Here is a 17,537-nt window from a genome sequence, read left to right on the forward strand (position 1 = left end):
CAGTACACTAAAGAACTGACAGATTTTTCACACAATAACTCCCAAACTTTTTCTGTTTCTTGGCCAGAAATCTGTGACATCTTTCCTTTTTGTGCATACATTGATTTCTCATTTGCATTTTTGATTTATTATCATATGCTTGTCAGCCGACCTACCATCTAAATCTGTCTGCATTGTTTCTAATTCTATTACAGTTATAACAAAGAGATATTTTCCTTGGGTCTTTTTATCTTAAATTCAACTAGAGAATAACAAATTGTCTTCTTATTATAGAAATAAAAATGGTCTACATTATATCCATGAATTATTGGGGAAAAGAAAAGAGACAGCAGGAAGCAATAAAGATGTATAATCCAATTCTACATTCTGGAAAGAAAAGGGTCTAATATCATTTATGGTGTCAGAAGTAATGTTCCTGGTAAAGGTGGGGATGGGTTATGATTACCATCCATCATTCCAGTATCAGTTAGTCCACAGAGTAGTTTTCAGGTCAAATTTTTTTCAAATTTGCTTTGGAAGTCCATATATTATACCACTTCACACCATACCATACTTACTAACTGTGGTTGTTTCAAATCTTGAGCACTTAGTAAACTATCTCTTTATTTATGATACACATCATATTTTGCTTTGCTTATTAGAAAATATCAGGAAAGTAATTTATAACAACAGATAGCTATTTCACCTTACTAGTTAAGGTGTATTACTTAAAGGATACACATATTTTGGTCTTGTCAGACTCATGAAATCTGTCAAGCAAATACTTCATCTTGCATCAGGAATAAAAGATATCTTCTGGTACCTGAGGAAAGGTGGGAATATTCTCCTTTCTTTTAGGGAAAGTCCTAAGGATGAGGCCACAGTCAAATCTCTATTCATAAAAGAGAATCAGATATTTCCAGAAGGCTGAGGCAGTCTTCATGTAAAGTTGATTTCAGAGCTATTGTGTGTACAAAGATAACCTGAGAAATAACAACAACAAACTGATGCTGCAACAAAAAACATGTAATTTGAGGGCAATCTAATCTAATCTAATCTAATAATCATATTGATTAGAGTTTGGGAATTTATAAGGATATGCAGGTGCAAAGGAAGAAGAAACAGGTAATGACAGACAAGAACTTCAAGATCTGCAAGATAAGGACCACCACTTGATGATACAGATACAGCAGCATCCAAAAAAAAAAAAAGACCTAAAGTCTTAAGAAATAATGGAAAATAATAGAAGTATCTAGACTGTAGCAATTAGTGAGACTTGACAGGACTTGCTCACTTTTACTTACTAATAGTAGATGCTAAGTGAACATAATGCATCCTATATTCTTTGCTAATGAAGTGATACAAGGAATTACTTAGTCCATTTCTGCTTTAGCATCTCCCAGTAAGAGAAATGAGGATTTTCACTTCATTGTAAGGATTCAGACCCCTAAAGGGGACCCACAAGAAACCCAGAGAGGGACTTTCAACACTTTCAGAGGTATTATGCCATATAACAAAATTGCATGTAGTTATAGGAGAAGGGGTGATGCCTTTAAACTGAAAATGGATAGATTTAGATTAAATATTAGGAAGAAATTCTTCACTTTGGGAGTGGTGAGGCAATGGAACCGGTTGCCCAAAGAAGTTGTGGATGCTCCATCCCTCAAGGTATTCAAGGTATTGGATGGAGCTTTGAGCAACCTGGTCTTGTTGAAAATCTCCCTGCCCATGGCAGGTGGGTTGGAACCAGATGGCTTTTAAAGTTGCTTTCAAGCCAAACTACTTTATGATTCTATGATTATTCCTTCTATCATCTGCTTCAGCTTGCATCTAGAGGTTGGACCGAAATTATGCCTTTAATCAGCAAGGCTAGTTGAACAAAGTGTCTTCCCTCAATCAGCTCAGGCTGATTGATAGCTAGTAACACTAGCTATGTTGTTCCCGTATGGATTACAAGAGCCTGCCATTCAAAGGGGTTACTCCTTTTCCTATTTACTCTTTGTGGCAAAATTGCAATGAATTTATTTCAGATTTTAAAAATACAGCTCAAAATTTAATGATGCAAAATAATATATTTTAAATTATCTTTATGCAAGTTCTGGTGTCAGGATTTGTCCAGAAATATGTCAAGGACCTGATGTAGTTCTTATTGAACTGTTAATTGAACTGTTAAACCCATATTAGTCCCCTCTGCAAACTATGTTTATATCTCAAAACCAGATTAAGTTATGAGGAAAAAGAAATTTAAAACAAAAATTCATGCAGAAAAAGAATGTGTCTCCTGATGCAGGAATAGTATATTATGTTTTGCAAAGATGGTTACTACAAACAGCAGTAGTCCTGCACAAACTGTATGGAAATTAATTTTATTTCAGTACACTGCATTAGAGATCCACAGTCTAACTTTGCCAGTATAATTTTTTATACAATTATTCCTGGGTCCTATCTTGCTAAAGATTCTATCTGTCTTTTACTGCCTCTGGCTGTCATCTGGAAGAAAGTTCTCAATCATAATGTAAAAGACTTTCCAAACCCAGAAGTTAATGGGCATAGCAATAATTGCTATTTATGCATTCTGCTCCCCAAAACCTCTGAAGCATCAGCAACATCTGCAAATGCAGAAAGGCATATGCCAAAGCATGTGCTAACAGTCGCTCACTGGCAGCAGCATGATGATGGATTTGGGATGATTTCACCTTAAGAATCAGTCTTTTCCATATTTTTAAAGTAGTTTTATTTGGCTGATTTTACAATAGCTTTCTTCAAAATAAATTTGGTGGTTAGGTACCTATCCTAAAACAAGCATCTAAGTCACAGAACATCGTGACAACTTTTTGTACTGTCTCTAAAGAAAACCTAAAGGTGGTGTAAATAGAGGGACTGGCAGATACTATCATTCTATTCTGGTTTTAAATAATTAGGGTAGGGTTGCAGCAAAACTAAACTAGATGTGAAAATATGGATTTTTCTGACTGCTCCATTTTCTGATGTCTCCCTTTCAGCACACTCTTCTAAGAGACAAAACATTCCTATATGATGTGAGATCTTTCAACTAGAATGCATAATTTATCTATGCAATTCCTATTTCAGAATCTATTGTTTTGAAAAAGTCTCTGGTTCAAATATTTTTTTTAAATCCTTCTCAAATTATCTGCTGCATTTCAAGGTTAACCCTCAAAGTGCTCTGCCATTCATATTCCACACAGCAAATCAATGGCTGCTGCTCATTTGTGATTCCTGCCAAATTGCTACACTCTGCTCAGACTGAATAGCTCAAGACCCTAATGTGGTGACAGCTGCAGGGAATGTTATTCTGTAAAATGAATAGCTGGATAGTATTCTATCAGCTAACAGCACACAGTCTTATGAGATCTTTTTTGAATATAGGTGGTGATAGCACATTTCCTTGTAACCCATATGTATTTCACAACATGCTGAGTTTGTTCCCATTGCAATAATTATAGCTGCTTGCATTTCTGTAAGTTCATACAAATTCTATCAGGATCAGGGTCAGACTTCAAAATTAAGTAATCAAATGAAAGTGCAAGTTCTTTTTCTTTTATTAATTGGTTATCATCTAATGTAGCAAATGCTTTTGTCCATAATAAATAATGATAATTTAGGAAACTAGAATATGCCTAAACCAAGCTCACTGAGTTAGAGCACTTTCTAACACAGGCAAGAAGACAATTTGTATCATAACAGCCACAAAATCATGCTTTTAATAAACCAACAAATCAATCTTCACATTAGAATTTATTACATTTCTTACAGCCACTATTTTTGCTGGAATTCTCTTCCACTCTTCACTGCCTTACAGTGTATCTCTCTTAGGGCCTACAGCACCTCTTTTTCTCAAAATTATCTTAAAGTTAAACAGCACCTCATTCTTTGTTGCCTAAAACATGGACTATTTACAATGAATATTTACACACTCCCAGTCCCTGCTCTACAATCTGAAGAAACCAATTTAGTCTCATGCTGAAAGACAGGTATGTCCTCCTGAGTCTGGTATCTTTCTCCACTTCCTTTTAGAAAACAAAACATTTGATCAGGCCTCCACCTACAATGGTGCTTGCTCTAGATACCTAGTCTGGAACCATTCATAGAATAGCCAAATAGCCAAACCAGTATTTTGTCTTCCAACCTGCTCTAGTAGCTTAAGCTGACTCCCTTAAGAAAGAGAAATTTGGGTCTTTTCCAATAGTTCATCAATGACATCAGTGGTACACTTCAGTGAGTATGGTGTGCATTGCCAAGGCTGGCCACAGGGAAACAGGAATAAGGAAGGAGGAGTGTCTTGGGTTACAATACAGGATGTGATCAAAAGTATCTATTCTTTCACCATCTGATAAGACCAGGTGGGGCAGTAATCTTTATCTCCATGGGAGATATTCTGCTAATGGGCCATCCATTGAAACCAGGTGGGGCATTGTTCTTTATCTTTTCACAACCCATCCTTCCTCCAGCGAGTCATTTTCTGCTAATGGACCATTGAGTCCCACTGTGTGACTGATAAAATTACTTCATCCCATTGAGAGATGTTCCAGCCAGGGGGAAGAGCCAAGCCTTTCTTGCCAGGATGAAAACTGAGATTTTGGAACACTAAGGTAGCCCTTTTTCTATCCGGACTCCAGAAAAAAAAACAGACTTCTCCACATCATCACTGGACCTTCGGAAAAAAACTGCACCTTCTACAGGAGCACTGCTTCAACTGAATCACATCTGTCACTGCAGGAGGATGCAGACACTATTTAATGGGACTGCTACCAACACCCTGCCTGACAGATGTCAGGTTGTATTCTGACTTTGTCAGTGTTTGGAGTTTGTGCTTTGTAGTCCTGTATTTCTATTTTAATTTTCTTAGTAAAGAACTGTTATTCCTAATTCCCATATCTTTGCCTGAGAGCCCCTTGATTTCAAAATTATAATAATTTAGAGAGAGAGGGTTTACATTCTCCATTCTAAAAAAAGGCTCCTGCCTTTCTTAGCAAACACCTGTCCTCCGAACTAAAACAAGGAGTGTAACTGTTACAATGTGTACTAAACTTCAGAAAGAAAAGAAAATTTGGGACATTCTGCCTCCTTTCTTAAACTGAATTGCAAACTGTACTGCCACATGTGGCCACAAAATGTAAACCAAATCTCAGAAATTACCCAGGTAGAAAAAAACCAAAACGACACCATCCTCCCTACTCTGACTACACTCAGCCCTGGAAGGTGTGAGCAGTGAGTGACACAGGGAGCAGCCAGGAGCTGGAGAGGTAGCTACAAACAAACACATTAAGAGACCAAAGAATTGCAGCTAGTTCTTATTAATCCTCAGAGTCTTTTGTATTGCTGCAAGTATTTTATTATTGATTTTCAGCAAAATTTTTAACTGTAGGGAGGGTAATTGGGCAATTGGTTTGGACTTTTTCTAAACAATGCAAGTTTTGAAAAGAGGAGCATCAAAGTTGAAAAGCTGAGAGCAGTATCTCTTTAATTTGGTAAACTTGTCAAGAAAAGGGCTAGTGCTTAAGCAGGTACACAGCACCCTATCACGCAGCAGGTGAGTATTGGTGACACTGAGCATTAGATACTGTCCTACAAATGTATTTTGTGGCAATAAAGGGAAACTTACTGCAAAAGCATTGTTCAAAGACCTAGAAGTAGAGTACTTGAAATACACTGGCTTTAGGCAAGTCCTTTCATGTACATTTAAATTATCTATGGACTCAAGTAGAGTCTCCAGAGGGGGCTGCAGGTTTCGCAGTCAATGTTCAAGCCCTGTTTTAACATTGTGAACAAGAACTAGAACAGGCCTGAATATGGGGTTATCAACCGTGTGTAATAAACAATGTCATTACTCCCCACAGCGAGCAGAGAGGCCTCCTGCTGCATCCTGACTCCCTCTCTGTACTTAAAAGAGCAATTCAGAGCAGGAAGCTAACCCAGGTGCCAAGAGCCAGCCTCAGGAGATGTCTTTTTCTCTCCACTCCTTTCTCTAACCTACTGGTTTAGGCACCTATGACTATTCCAGAGTAAAACTCACCCATGCTCCATAGATGAGTCATTTGAGAATTTTCTCTGTACTCAAGTTCAAATTTGTATTGAGATTATTAATGAAAATTTTACATTACATCAGCTTCAAGACTGATCTTGGAGGAATTTCATTAATATTTCCCCTTTAACAAAATCGATTATCATCTCTGCTTTAGCTGATCCCTTACTTCCTTTTAATTCCTGTACAATTCTGTATCTTCAGTAGTTTAACTACTAATTGCCTGGGTAACACTGTGGTAAATTTATTTCTCTAAAGTTATTCAAAGACGATGGGTTAACCAGACTTACTGAACTGTTGGGGAGCTGTGTGTTTCATTTTAGCTATTTCTCTAAGTAGTTTCTAAGCAGTTCTTATTTTCTGTTGTCCTGAAGTACTTTCAGTTGTTCTTTTTTCCAAGAAACTTCACAAACCTTGCAGTTTACTGAGCTCAAACCAACATTCTGTAGTGACATGACACATTTTTTCCCATTCCCTTCACTGAAATTTAAGTGCATTCCTATTTTGAGTTTGAGCTTCAGTGTAATACAATGTAGGAACCACAGAAAACATCATCCACCTTTTCTGAGCATAGGTTGCATTTGCACCAATAACTAGGGTCAACCTGAAAGTCACCCTATGCTCTGTGTCAGTCAGAGTCAAGGACCCAAATTTCTTAGGTTAATGGTCAGAAATACCAGGCAAAAATATCTTGTAGGTATAGTCTGTTCACCTTGACAACTCAGTTTAAACTTGGTAATACTCTGTATCCAGGTCTTTGTTCACATAACAACATAAAAGTTCACGAACCATGTATGTTACTGTAAGAGAAAATTTTAAGTGGAGGAGAGCTATATTTTGCCAACAGATTTCAGCATAAGAACACGAAAAAGTGAAATCGTTTCCTGGGTGTGTGTCTGTGTAACAGTGAAGCATGTTGTTACACTCCCCACCTCCGTTTAGTGACCCATAAAACCTTGCTCTGTCCTTGCTGCCATCCAGAGTGCCCTGCCCTGCAGTTCTGCCACACTTGCAGAAACGGTGATGTTTACATTCCTCTCTCACCCTAGCCCTCACTCTAACCCCTGGCACATCTCTTGGCTTCACAGGGTACAAGGCAGTCAGCACCATCTCCATCACACATAAAAAGCTCGACCCCAAGCCCTTTCTCAAACACCCTTTGCTACTGCATGAAGCACAGAGCAGCCTGAAAAGACCCTGCATAGAAAATAATAGAAATGCATTATAGAAAGGCTGCACTATGGGTGTGGTTAATACACCTTGGATAAAAGAAGCATGAATGATAGGTAAGACATGGATGGAGGAGGAGGTTCAGGTAGAAGGGACTATGTCAGTGAAGACAGACCTGCAATGGCAACTTGCTCAGCAACAGGAAGACCTGATACAGTTGTGAAAGTGATTCCAGGACATGCTACTTCTTTACAAATACCCCGCCAGTGCATTAGGAGTATTTTTACAGAAATAAGGACTTTTAAATCATTTGGCTGGGTTGTCAAAGTTAAAAAAACAGAGATGTTTAAATCTACCAAAATAATGTAACAAGAAACAGAATTTGTACATTTGTCAAAAAATAGCTAACAACATAAACAGCTAGGTAGGGGCAAAATAAGATGCAGATGGGAACCTAAACTGGCACTTCTTATCTTCTGAATACTTGACTCAACAACCTTAATACTACAGGTTGTGAATGGATAATGTCCTTGATTTGTTTTAAGAACATTACAGCCACAGATAACACACCAGAGAAAAGACTCAGCAGCAGGGGAAAAAGTTGGCTTATCACTTCATTTTACATTTTCATAGAGTATCTTCTTTTTCCTAAAGTATTTGATTACGTTTTAATGCTGAAAAATACCTCGAACATGAATCTACCAACTGCCTCCACTTTTTATTTATCATTTTTTAGGGAGGAATGGCTATAAAGAGGCTTTTTCTGACTACTTGAAAACAGAATTTGCATAGAGTTTAATACACTTGAGACATTCCATGGGACACAAGTCTGTTTAATTGGTTTCTCCTGACTGTAATCATTCTATCCAAGATTTTTTTTCCGCACTTGAAAAATTAGAGTTTGAAATCATCTTGCTGAACCATGCAGAAGTCCTCTATTAATTTTCTACATTCATTTCTCATTGGTTGAAAGTGCAGCTTTCTCTTTGAAGTTATAATATGAGCAAAAAAGTAAGAATATCTCTACAGAGTAATGGCTGATATGAATGGCAGGCTAGACACTGTGCAAACTTCCATCCTGCTAATGCCACCAGCTGACTCAGAAGCTGTTGAAAGCGTCTAATCTGCTTCGCTTTTGCCTCATTTAGTGCAGCATTTTTGCTTATTGGTGAAATTTTGACAGGGCATTGCTGTAGCATTGTTTCAATTTAGTTTATACACTGATCTAGCTATACCACAGGTTTGGCAGCTACTAAAATATATTTCATTCTCCCTGATTTTACAGCCTTCATAATATTCAGATCTTATCAGCCTCTGAATTTCATCTTCTCAGAGAACTGAAACTTTCCTTCCTTTCCTGTTCTTTGCCACTAAACATTCCTTTTTATCATGATTTTCAAGCCTTCATCTTTAGAGCATAGAGGTCAATGAATTTGTCATCTTTACTTCTACAGAGATACTCCTGGACATCCAAAAATAACTACCAAATAGTTCTCTGAAGACACACACACTAAAACTCTGCTAGAGCATTTCTTTGCAAGATTGTTACACTATGAAACTTCTTGCATTACATTTACTCAATCAAATTACAATTGACTTCCCTTATCCTACCCCATAAGGAGTAAAATATTAAAGTAATGTGATGAAGTGAAAAAATAAGAGATGATATACAAGGATCAAGCATTTTAAAAATGAGTCATTAATCTGTCGATAAAATCAAACATTTGTGGGTATTTCTGTCTGTGGAAAAGATAAATATTTTGTTGTAAATATAAAGAAGCCAGTTGCAAATTTTGCTTGTCACTGCAAAGGAACAGTGTATGATGTATTAACCTTTCAGCCCATAAGCATTTGTCTATGTATTGGCTCTAACTGGCACCAGCAAACACCATACTTTGTCAAGAAAATAAATAATTTTGCTGAATTCAATGCATGATAAGGCCCGTCAAAGGGAAATTAAGTTATAACCATTTTTTTCTTAGCAGACCTCTTAATTAAAGTCAATTAAAAAAAAACAACTTTATAACTGAAATACTAATGAGAGAAATTATAGTCTAACTAGACAGTATTCATTGAAGATGCATTTTTGCACATTCTGTGATGTTAGTACAGCTGCTTAAACCTGTAATTGACATCAGGTCTTCCTGCTGATTTTCTGAGAAAATCCAGCTCAGGTAAGAAAGATTTTTTTTCAGTCTTTCAAGACACAAAACTGCAGAAAAGTGTATTCAAGAGGGATGTTTGAAGCAGCATGCAGGAGCTGAAGCCTGTTAAGAAATAATGAAACGAAGGTTTAAATCCCATAAATCTCACTCAGTTTCTTTTAATGTTTATAACCTGTTTACAGAAATAATAGTGTTTCTGTTTAGCAATGAATGCAACGGTGAGATATTTCTTCTTTAGGGGAAAATCTAAAAGGCAATGCTTTTTTCCTAATAAGATTTGTACTTAGTTATGACATAGCACTGCTGATGTTGAAGGTTTAAAGCTGAGTAACAATGAGATTTTATTAATGTTTTGTGACAGTCTGCCTAGTAGAAAGGATGGAATTGATGGATAGTCATGATTTTTTACACCACTTATTCAGTGACTCCCTTATCCCTATGAGCACAGAATAAGGCTGTCTGTTAGGCACACATAAGAAGCCCAAGTTTTTCCAGCACCAAAAGGGATCCTACAGTAATTTCATTCTGCACACTCAGTTCTCATTTCTCACATCAGAGGGTTTTTAGGCATAGAAGTAATCGGGTTTGTTGTGTTTTTTTAAAGCCAGATTAATTCCGTAATTCCCAATTCACCTAACATGAACAAAGACTTGCGCTGACACAGCACAAAGGAGGGAGGTGCTGCAGGAGGGAAGGAAGAAAAATAAAAGTCAACAGGCACTGAGACACAGCACTTTGTACCACGAAACTACTGCTCAAATCAGAAGCAGCTTAATTTCTCTAGAGTAGGGAATGAGCAGCAGCTGTAATTACTGCTGTAAGTACAAACACTCCCTCACTCCCCTGCCTTGGAGAGGCTGAGCTGCTGCTGGCCATTTAAGACAATTCACAGTTCCCTTGCCAGAGTAAACAGTTATATCCAATAATGTCTCTCACTTCTTCTCCCTTATTAAGAGGAGTTTGTTTTTAACACACATCATTCCAGTGCTCTGGTTTCCATCAGGGCCTTGCAAAGGCAGTGACAGAACTAAATGGACTGCAAACTGTAGAGCAGGCATAGAAAAGCCTCTAGTTAAAACATGACCCACAGGCTGGTGTAGCTACAGGCACTAATGGAGGATGGTGGCTGCTGGAGCAAGCGTCTCAAACCTACATTCCCAGCTTTTATTTCACAAGTGGTCAGAAAATCTTTCCTATTTTTATTTAAATATTTCTATTTTCAGAATTAAGAAGATTTGATGTTCTCACCCACTGGGTTTTACTTGACTTGTAAGATTTAAAAGAGGATTTTTCAAGGACCTAGCTGGTTCCACTCCAAGAGAAGAGGGAAAATCTGCTGAGCAAACAGAAACGTATCCCAAGGGCACACACCTTCTCAAATATGTTTGGTCATATGCCTCCTGTAACCTAGTTCAGAGCACTTGTGTTCTAATTTCTGCCTAGCTTACTTAATCTTTCTATCCAAGCCTCAACAACACTGATTAAAACAGAGGTAAAATATTATCCTAAACGAAGCAAGATTGCATGAATTTTAATTACTGCACTTCTAAAGCCTGTACCAAGAAAACCTACTTGCTATTGACCAAGTGGAAATTTCCACTCACGTCATAATTTACTAAAGCATATGATCATTTTTGGTTTGAGCAAACACTTTTCATGCTCTAGGACTAGAATGAGGCATATTTTCTCCATTTGTATTTGAAAGGCTAATTCATTAGCACATTACGCCTACATAAAAACATTCATCCTCAGAGGTGCTAAAAACTCATCTGTCATTTTTCTAGAACTTTTAGTACTATATTATCTTTACCCATATTACAAGAAAATTTTCTTTCATGCCAAAAAATGTATCTGTGTTTAGCTGAATTTTCAGAAACCAAGGTATCTTTCTCTCTGCATCTTAACTATGTCTTAATTCTTAAATGGACAGATTTGGATGACCCTTCAGCTTGTAATTCCACTGATGCCAATGTAGTAACAGTGCCTTGGCACTGATGTGCAAATCTCTTTTCATACACTGGTCAGCACATAAAGGACATAAGGATAATTCTTTCAAAAGAGAAAATGCAGACACGGCTGGAGGGGGGCACAGAGGCAACTGCCCATCCACTTCTGATACTCTGCAAATAATTCTGCTTTCTCCCTAGAAAGCAGTTACATGCTGAGCTCTCAGTTACACCGTTCTTTCCTTCTTCCCTTTATCCTCAGATTCCAAAGGGAACAAGAAATATTCCTGAGAATATTTCTATTCTCATTTAACTAATTAAATTCTCTAGTTGATGTACCACACAGAGACCTACACATACTCATTCAACAGTAAATCAGTAGCAGTATTAAAACATTTTTTTCTATAAGAATAGCTAGATCACGCACAGGTTCCTAATGAAGAGGATTTTCTAAATACTTTTTCTTTTCTAACCTTGGTTTGCTTTATCACACTGTAAACTGCAGCAGGCTTTACAAGTCTGAAGGACAAGTGAGCAAGCAAAAAGCAGATGAAAGGCACTTTTTGAACAAGTCACTTCTGGCAGCATGGCAGAGGATGATCTAAGAGGTTAGTCAGAGGCAGAGAAGATAAGAGCTGCTGTGGCTATCCTAGAAAGGCTGCAGGACAGGCTTGTGCAGCTGCTGTACAGGAGGCAGGGAGGAAGCAGAAAAGAGCAGGAATGCTCCCAACACCCTCAAAATGGCAACTACAGGAAGGAAAAAGGAAATGGGCTGGAGGAAAAGAAAGCTGCAGTTGCATTCCAAATTGTGTGGAAGTTTGAGAAAAAGTGGTTTTATTGAATATAGTAATAGAGAGACAGCCATTGGGATTTAAAAAGAGGAATTATGTCTCAGTGTCAATAAATAGGAATATTACTCATGTAGCTTCATTTTGTAAAAATAGAAGGGGTAAGGGATTGGGGGCCTATTTGTGATAATAGATTCCGAGCTCACATCTAACACAATTAAGTTTAATAAACAATACCAAAAATATTTCTCGCCCCATTCAGCAGAACTGTAATATATTTAGCTACTGAAAGTATTTATTGAATCTGCCTCTTCCCCTCACTTGCCCTTATATCCACAGAAGACAAAAATCTTTTCTTTCCAATTCTTTCTTAAGTGAGAAAAAGTATTTGCTATTGAAGATGCTACCACCAGTATTGCTTTTCTTTAATCATGGAGAGACATTCAGCTGAACCCTTAACAATTGATTTTCACAGTGTTTACATAAAAGAGGATGTGGGTACAATTCATTTCTGTGTGTTGTAAAGACAGAGGGTTTTATTCTGCAAAATGCAGCACATTTCCATATTTATCATTGTAAGCATAGAATTGCTTAAAGGCAGCACATCTTTAATTAATTTTTACTGCAGTGTGAAAAGAATCCTAAATCATTAATCATCTTCCTTTCACTCTATACTGAAAGAAAATTTTCCTGTCTTGTTCCATATACACACATGCGCACACACAGAGGAAATCTTGTTGAACCTGACTTTCCAACACTCTAGTTACAAGTTGAGCCCCTTTCAACCTCTTGATCTAAGCAGATGTGCCCAACAGAGAATAGTCCTCTGGTTAGTTCGAGTTGCCAGTGCCCAGCCAGTAGCTTCTCCCAGAGCCTTAACCAGTTTCAACAGGAATAGATGCTGGATTGAATTTAAAATATAATGTTTATTTTCCCACCGATTCTTTCTAGCTTTCATTGACCTTCCCTAATCAGCTGACAATTTTTCCCTCAGCCCAACCATCCTCCTGTTTTCTGTTGGAGAAGGCAGTTGTATTTCTTCCACTTATATATTTTCCTCTACATAAATGTCAGCATATAAGATGTCTCCAGTAGGGTAGCTTACATCAGTGCATCTTATCATTCAATCTGCTGGCTAAACAAAGCCTGGCAAATCAACTTATACATGCCAAATATTTTATGAATATTAACTAACCAGTCATTACTGGCCCCATCCAAAGGATGAAATAATGAAGAACGAGACAGAAGAAATTATATCTCTGAAATACTTCTACAACTCAAGATTCTAAAGACTTTCTTAGGTAACTGGTGAACTTTACAGGGTTTGACAAGTAACTGTTTGCTGGTTACATTAAAATTTGACCCACTCAAGGAATTCACAATCATAGACAGACAGAACTGGATGCATACACTGACATTTCATAGTGCCAAAATATAGCATGCATCATTTTTTGATCCTTGAAAGAACACCAGCCTTCTTATTAATCTGAAGGACAATCCTTATATTTTCCCTTTTTTTTTCTTTTTTTTTTTAAGGTTCCCAGGGTACCAAGTAGGCACTAAAATTGTACTGTTCTTGACAAGAATGAGATATTAACAAACTTTACTGTATATACCTAAGCATGATGAGAATCAGAAAAGAGACATCTTTTTGCCCAAGTTATATAAGTGTGGTCTTACGTAGGGAAGGAATTTTATGTCAAGCCCTTGTGCTGATTTTCACAGAATTGCAGAATAAACTGAGTTGGAAGAGACCCACAAGGATCATCGACTCCCAGCCCTCACAACACCATCCCCAAGAGTCATGCCATGGGCCCAAGAGTATTTTAAACCTTGGGTGAGCAATTTTTACCCATTGCAGACCTACAGACAATCCAGCTGAGGAGGGTAGCCCCTTGAGCCACTTGATCCACAGTTCCTACAAGACAATATGAAGAGAATCAGTTTCACATCAAAGCCAGCTGAATAAGTTGTTCTGATGATTTTTGACACGAGAAAATAAATCTCCTTAATGCTAACATGTAAATAGTCTTCATTTGTGTGTTGCAACTCAGTGTTGGCTATATATAATTTCCAAATTGCATTTTTATTAATTCAGCATTTTCCTTACTTTTCAACCAAATTCAGTATATAAATTAGTGGCAATAGATTTTAATATCACACAGGTGAGAATCTATTTTCAGGTCGCGTTAGCACTCTAGCTTTAAAATGATCTTCTGAACCACAAAGGGAGATTTTGAAAACCATTTTTTTAGTAAGTTCACAGTACTCTCTAGCACACACACATTGCACTCATGTTTAACATTTCAGGGCCAAATATCAGAGGAATTATTTGAGTGGTAACACACAGATTGAGACTTCACAGCTTTCAGCTGGCATACAGACTGCAGTAGATTTTTACTTTTCTTTCTCATCACTTAGTATATGTTATGTTTCATATCAGCATACTCAGGCAGATAGTTTCTGAAAGTTATTGCTAGGATGAAATGCTGCTCTTCTTTCTTTCTTAAGAAGAAACACATCGGTGGATATGCAATGATGAGATGAAAATTTATAAAGTTCTCTCCAAGGTGGGGGTGTTTATCATATAGCATTTCATATAGAGTGATCATATATATGTCACTCAGTACTATATATACAACATAACATTAGTTTCTATTTTTATATAACTTTCCTTGTAAAGAGTAGACTACTCTTTACAAGGTGATACACTTGTGAAGGCAGCTCTTGAAAAGAGCATTTATGTGATCTTGGTATGTGAAATGGATTAGAAATATATTTAAGCAGATGATTTTTTCTCCATACATTATGACTCTATGATGGCTTTCTTCAAACATGCATGCTTCCGGTTTTGTTTGAAAGTGGAAAATATAAATTTTTACTTCTTTTTTTCCTTCTCCATCATGGTAGTATTCTTGTATATGTAAATTTTAATACATGCATATATAATTGTTTATTCAAAGTAAATTTTTTATCTATTTAGACCATATATAGTTCAAATAGATTACTGTAAAATTTTTGTTTTATAACAAAAATAATTCCTGTATGTGGACAGAATTAGACAAAAGCCATCTCAATTTGTTAGTTAAGGGCATATCATAGTTTAGCTGCATTTAATTGAGATCAAAATAAGAAAAACCACATCATATGGAACCTCAGATCAGCTATGTGTCATTTAACACAATCCTTTATGTCCAAACTCCATATCTTAAAGCCTGTATATTAATTAAGTAAAGCATACAAGGTCCTGAAGATGAAAGTCCCATGAGCTGTCTGAAATTACAGAACACAGCTTTGAAGTGTAATAGAACAAATAAGAGATCATAAACAGGGGAAAAAATCCACTTAAATAGTGTCACAGAATGGGTCAACTCAGCAGGAAGTATCATTTGTCTGCAAGACAATTTAAACCCTGCTTGCATTGCTTGTGGTCAGGCATTGATGATTTAAAAGATTTCTCTGTACCTTAGATTTCCATAGCACTTCTTACAAAACTGCCTCAAAACCAAAGAAAAGTATTTTAAAAATGCTAAATATACTTTCATGTTGGAGGCTTAAGAATAACCCATTTAGGTCTGTTGTAGCAAGTGCAGCAACTGGCACAGTAATAGCCTGGGTGTTATTCTCAGCTCTGATATTTTGCCAGTTCTTTTGACTTTTACCCAAGAAAAGTTTAAATCATTTTAATGAATTCCTGAAATCCTTAATATGACATGTAGTAGCACTGCTTCTTATTTAGCAACATGCAGATTTTGAAATAAATTGAATTTAAAACATGTACAAGTAATAAAAAATAGTTTAATTATTTCTCTCTGTTCTTGCTTTGGTGTGGGGTTTTTTTTCAGAAAAAAATTTTGCCTTTCATAAAAGAAATGCTGAAAGCTTTTACATGATTTATTATCTACATTATACTAGCATGTAGCATAAAAGATGAGAATAACTTTCCCTTTTCCAGCCAGAAAACAGAATACACATAAACCATGAGACAGGTTCAATTAAGGAGAGTAACAAGAATACCAGAACAGTCAAACAACCCTTTTTGTGCATTTTGTGAATTTTAAACAGTTTCTAGATACACTTGATGAAGTCTAATCAAAGATGACTGAAATCTACAATTTTAAATATTATAGTACATGTAGTTTACTTTTTAATCAGGAGTATTATTTTCCCTCAGCATGAAACAAACAGGGGACTGAAATATAATCACACCTATTACAAGTTGGAGTCAGGGGCAGGGGGTGAAGCAGAAGAAAAACAATCTGACCAAGGAAAGAATAACTGAACTAAAAAACAAGAAAATGTATCTTTCTCAACATCTCTTATAGAATAGGTTTTAAAGGACAGAAGATAGAAGCTTCAATTATAGTTTAGAGTTCTTTTAGAAGATTGACACCACAGGAACTAATCCAGGTAAAGTGGGGTTCTTTTTAGAAGTTCTCTTAAAATCTAAAAATCAAATCACAAAGGACTTAATTATTTTAGTATGACAGAGGACATGTATTTTTAATCTTGGAGATTTTAATGGGCTAGTCAGTCTGTCTCAGCCCTAGCAAAGTCTCTAAGTTTATGGCAGTCATTTTACATATCAGAAATTCACCCTCTCAATATCAAGTTATTGTCCTCACCTTAGGTCTTTTATCCATGTTTGATGGAAGGGAAATTAAACTTGTGATATTCAGGACTTGAAACACTGACATTGAAAAGGAAGAATGCGTGTTTTTACTCCCAAATCATGTCATATTCAGTCAATCAAGGCTTAAAATCTCCATGGTCTACCAATTATAAAGAACAGGCACATGTTTATGGAGAGGCTCCAAAAGAGTCTCTGAAGAGTCTCTGTCAGAGAGCAGCATTCTGGCAGACCCAGCATTCTGAAGGGGCATTATATCTTCTCCAGCAACAACAGGAGTGTTGTAGGTGCCGTGTCATGGGAAGGGAGCAAATAGAATACCACTAAAATAATAGAATAATATCACTTCCTTATCTCCTCTGCCTCTTTTTCTGATTTAAATGGGAGTTAGTTATGATGATATGAAAAATTTATGAAGGAATATAAGGGAGATACAGGAAGAAGGACTGCTGACCTCATTTCATGAATGACTTGTTTCACAGAAGGAACATCTCTCATTGTCTTAACTCGGGGCACATTAGATGATTTAGGAATAATCATACAAGAACAAAATAAGGCTATTTTGGCAAATATGTTGTAGGAAATAACAAAAGATACCTGAGCTAACAAAAGCAATTTTGAAGGTGTAGGAAGGAGCTGCCTGAGGTTTAAAAGTCAACAGTTCCATTAAATACAAAACAAAGTGCTGAAAAGAAAACGATTTTCAAAGTAATTAATTATTTTTATGCTTCATCAGGAAAGAAAAACATGACCCCAAAACTTTATTTCTTGCTAAAGATAGCAACATCTGTGATTACTAAATAGATTGATACAAAA

Source organism: Catharus ustulatus, chromosome 5 (assembly GCF_009819885.2).
Source record: "Catharus ustulatus isolate bCatUst1 chromosome 5, bCatUst1.pri.v2, whole genome shotgun sequence".
NCBI lineage: Eukaryota > Metazoa > Chordata > Aves > Passeriformes > Turdidae > Catharus > Catharus ustulatus.